Genomic DNA, 4,958 nt, shown 5'->3' with positions numbered 1-4,958 from the left:
ATTAGTATTCTTCTTCGAGTTCATGCTCGTCTTCGCATTATCTTCGTCTTTGGATTTGTGCATAAGTTAGCTAAGACATCTGAAACAGCTGCCAACTCTCCTAAATATAGTTAAGAAGTAAAGAAATCTCTAGCGTCTGATATTGTACTACCTACATAAATATTTCATGTGCCTGATGAATTAAGTTAAATTTGATTTTTTAAATACGTGACAACGCTCCTAAATACAGTTTAGAAATAAAGCCTTTTTAAACCCATTTCTTTTGATACCCATTGTTTTAATAATTGCTTTAACTTATTAAATAATTCGAGTTTACGTTGTTACCAGGTGGCAACCATCATTAATAATCTAAATATTTAAACTACGCTTAAAGCTACGCTTAAATATCTTACCACCTCCGTTTCACGTAATATTTTAATATTTCATTTAACTGGTGCTTACTTTATTTAAATCCTAATTTTGAAACAGGTGGCAACCCCATTCAAAATATTAAAATATTTCCAAACCACAACCTCCTTCGTCTGACATCCTTATCAGGATATACATTTAAATTTTCTGCCTTTATTTAAGTCGAACTTGCTTTTTGAAACAGGTGGCAACCCTCCTACATATGTGTAATTATGAAATAAAGCCTTTTCAAAACCATTTAGATCGATACTCATGGTGTAATAATTGATTTAACTTAAAAATAATTTGAATAAAATTTTTTTACCAGGTGGTAACTTTTTTGAAAAAATATAAAGCTATCTACAGGCCAAGCCCTTTACTGTTTTTACACATGCACGTGTTTGCAAATCGAAAAATGGATGGATGTATGGAAAAGCGTTTATTGCCGTATATTTGAATAAAATAAACATACTTAGAAGATACCAACCAATACTTCCCAAACGAAAGAAAAATACCTGAATTTTTGATTAAAGAAAACAAAATCATTCAAGCGGTTTTCGAGCATTTTGGTATTAAAAAAAATTTGCAAATTTTTTCAACAATTTTTTGCCTTTAAATGCTCGGTATTTGTTGAATTTATATAAAATTTGTACACGATAATATTTCTACTCCTCCAAAGAACCTACGTCCCGAAAATGAAAGTAATATCTGTCAACCATAAGTTGCTTGAGCACCCTAAAGGCTCAAAATTGACCCCAAAATAAGCCAACATTTACCGTTGTTTTTACGACAGACACCGATTCGGTTACTTACGTAAATTTATCTGTCGGTAGGCTTGGAATTTTGTCTTTGAAACGGCATACTTTTCGTGAAGCTCTAAAAATTATAACTACAACATTTGAGCATAGCCGTAACGTAAGGCGAATTCTACGTCAAAAATGGTTTGCAGGGCTTATTCATAAAAAATTAGCTGGTTTAAAAAGCTTTAGTATTTTCGTACATATTCCAATTTATAAAATTTTTGTAAAGCTATCTGATCTTTTGTGAATAAGGCTATCAGTTTTTCATGCTCTCATCAATTTACATTGTTAAAAGATTTCATTTCCCATGGTTTTAAATATTTATACTGACTCCATAATATCAATATGAATATCAAACGAAAGAGAATGGGCACGTTCAGAAGGCGCATCAGCTCAGTAACTGTTGCAATTGCACCTTCTGAACGCGTTGTTTTGTACTTCTGATCAACTGAACAGTTGCGTGTTATATGATCGTAATATCTTTCTGATCATTTGAGACAACGTGTTGTGTGCTTTGAATTTGACAGCTAATGTATCAAGTCGACGCATTACGATCATTGATTTTTTTAGCAACGGTTGCGCTCAACTTCTGCACCTTCTGAACCTACCCAATATATCCAGATGTAAAACAATTCTTCTTTGCTTTTTTCCAGGAAAAATAAAGTATCTACAATAATTTCCTTTGAAAAAATTATCCTTAAATATACATATATACTTACATGCATATATAAGGCGACTTTGCGTTCTAAAGGTATTCTGTCTGATTCTGGAGTTTTTTCCCAGCAAAAGGTTTTCAAAATTGCAGGCATATTCGCTGGGAGTGAAACCTTAAATTTGAATATAAACCAGTCATGCCAGACTTAATCAAAGGCTTGAGAGATGCTCAAAAATACGCCGGATCAGTAAGTATTGCTTTCTTTCGCAGGCTTATTTCACAAATGGATCAACACTATGAACTTGTTCTACATATAGTGCCATGTAAGGAAAAATGTATACCTATTAATACTTGGCTCTATATGGCTAGCCTTTTGTTGAATGCTTTGAAAATAATTTGATGTATAAACGTAAGATAACCAATATGGTAAAACTTTGTGTAAATAAGAGCTGCTCACTCCATAAGCACTTGTAGCACATTTGTTTCTGTTTTTCTCTCAAATAAAGGTAAAGATACAAATTTGTACTTTAAATATAAAAGACAAATTTATCGCCTTCTCGTATGCGCTCACATATAAACGCACTTCAAACAAATATGCAATAGGTATTCATGGAAACGCGTAAATGTCTCGTAACTACGTAAACCTCGTAAATAAACCGATTTTCCATACAAAATTAAGTACGTTTACCAGGTTTACATGTTTACGAAGCATTTATGCGTTTAGTTGAATTGCCGTACAATGAAAAATTAATAAAATTATTACAGCCAATAAAAAAAATGTATTTAAAATTGATTTAACATACAAATAAATATAGTGAACGTGTACGCGAAATTTATAAAAAAAAACACATGGCGTTCAATAATGCAAAAATTTTGACTGCAAAGCGCAGTGTATCTTGTGATTTCTAACTAAACGAATGACGAAATATTACTTGCAACGCCATTTTGTAACTTACCACCAAAACCTTTTGGAAAATTTCAAACGGTTTGAAGGTAATTATTGTTTGATAATCCGAATTCAGTGTAAAATCTTGGAACATCACAACGTGTAAAGTTGATCGGATTGCAGACATTCTCCCAACGTCAAATAGCAGAAAAAAGAAATTTCGCGACTTTGAGAGAAAATGTCAACAATTATCCTGAAAACTTTGTGTAGGCTGCAAAAAATAAAAATAAAATTATAAATTAAGGATAGATAAAGTATCCCAAGGATACAATTAAAAATGTAAAATTTTTGCTTGCAATATGATGTAAATATGTGCAAGGATTCCTAACACCGAATTCTGAAACTTTTCAGCCACAAGATCGTTATAATTTCTTAGCGCACTGCCTTATTCCATAAATATCTGTGTTCGTATGGAATAGTAGCTTATGTCGAGAAGCTGGCTTTAGTATAGTGCGGCATTCCTTTATTCTTTAAACGACAAGGAATTTTTTGAGGAGACTTAATAAGAATATTGTCTTGCTAGTATCCAAACACATCTATTTGCCAAAAGTTTTTCAGCGGCTCGGCGCCAGTGAGTCATTCGCAATTGTATGCTGCGAATGCCGCATTATACTAAAGCCAGCCTCTCGGCATAGCTACTATTCCATATGAACACAGATATGTATGTAAATACTTCCATTGTTAAAATTTTCATTCAATAATCGCAATCGGGTTGACAACACCGAGAATTTGGCTCTGCTTTTTCTATAATATCAAGCCCTAATCGCCAAAATAGCGTAAGCGAATTTAAAAATAAGAATGCATTTCTGCATCAAAAAGAAATTTTTGGAAAAAATGTCGCTTACGTTATTTTGGCGGTTAGAGCTCGATATTGTAGTATAGATTTAATTGCATTACATTATTTATTGTACTTTATCTACGAAGGTGTTTAGTTTGTATGCTACATACTAAATAACTTTATTATATTGCCCCGTAATCTTTGTTACTATATATATAAATATATTTCTTTTATTGCAGGTATGTGGACAGTTTATGTACATTGAAGGGAAAGTATTCTGTTTAACTATAAAGTTGTGCTTGAGTGAAATAAAATTGTATGGAATTTACTAAAATGCAATCAAAAAAGTGTATTAAATTATTAAATCTTGCATAAAAGACTTATTGTCAATTAAACGTAAATAATGGTTTGTATTGCATGCGCTCCACGTTTTTCATTTTCAAATATATTTTTCTATGGGACTGAGAAATATATTTTTCTACTTTTTAGTCCATTTATAGAAGCGTATACCACGTAAAGGGTTTTTGAAATGAAAATTCTTAATCGAGTTCGAAGATGGTTGCGTTAAATACATAACACCAAGTCATAAAATCTGTATCGTTCGTTCGATTTTCAAAAATGAGGTGTCAAATGAAGGGGCTTGTCCTTTCGGTGTGCATGATAGCTTTAGCTCCATGAAAAGGGTTGCCGTCTTTCTTCGCCATCCACTAGCTTTCGTGTCTTTCTTCGCCGAAGTATTTATTAGGCGCCTTTTTTCGTAAAATTCTTTTTATGCGCCTTTTTTCGCCGTCGAAAGACTAGCGCTCCTTTATTCGTCTCTAGTGACGAAATATTTAACACCTCGTTAAAGGTAGTATATGGCGGGTACAGAAAACGAATGGCTGCGTTAAACGCCAATTGGGCAAGGAAAGACTAATACAAAGACCAGAACATAAACAAAAACAAATATAACAAGTAAGAAAGTCTAAGTTCGGGCGGAGCCGAACATTAAATACCCGGCGCAAGTATTAAATATGTTTTTTCACCTTTCCGAAACCTTCCGCTAGATGGTAAGCCGGGGTGTATCAATTTTGAGTAAATTAGCGTCCTTCAATTTCGAAATATTGAAGTTTCAAGCATTTCTGAAATTTACCGTTATATGAGAAGCGGCCGTTATTTTAGTCCGATTTCAATAATTTTCAACGTTTTGCTTATATGTGGCAAGCACAATAACCACACCGAGTTTGGTACAAATTGGTAGAACGGTTACCGATATACATATATGTGATCATAAGTGGGCGGTGCCATGCCCATTTTCCAAAATTTTACCATAAACGTATTTCTTGGTAAAGAATTGTTGCAAGTGTCAATTTTGAATAAATTAGCTTCAATATTTACTGATTTATCGAAGAT

General features: G+C 33.0%; 1 long non-coding RNA gene across 1 annotated transcript in view; it reads left to right on the top strand.

The window, feature by feature from the left end:
- The window catches only part of LOC118738776, a 33,823-nt gene extending 29,959 nt beyond the window's left edge, over window positions 1–3,864 (top strand). Inside the window, exon 3 of the long non-coding RNA XR_004992953.1 lies at window positions 3,806–3,864. This is a non-coding gene — a long non-coding RNA (uncharacterized LOC118738776). The remainder of the gene's footprint in view (window positions 1–3,805) is intronic.
- The last annotated feature ends 1,094 nt before the right edge of the window (window positions 3,865–4,958 follow it).

This window comes from Rhagoletis pomonella, unplaced genomic scaffold (assembly GCF_013731165.1).
Source record: "Rhagoletis pomonella isolate Grant_MI unplaced genomic scaffold, Rhpom_1.0 Rhpom_scaffold_00005, whole genome shotgun sequence".
Classification (NCBI taxonomy): domain Eukaryota; kingdom Metazoa; phylum Arthropoda; class Insecta; order Diptera; family Tephritidae; genus Rhagoletis; species Rhagoletis pomonella.
Note: the sequence above shows the minus strand (reverse complement) of the source record. Positions and strands in the feature narration are given on the sequence as shown.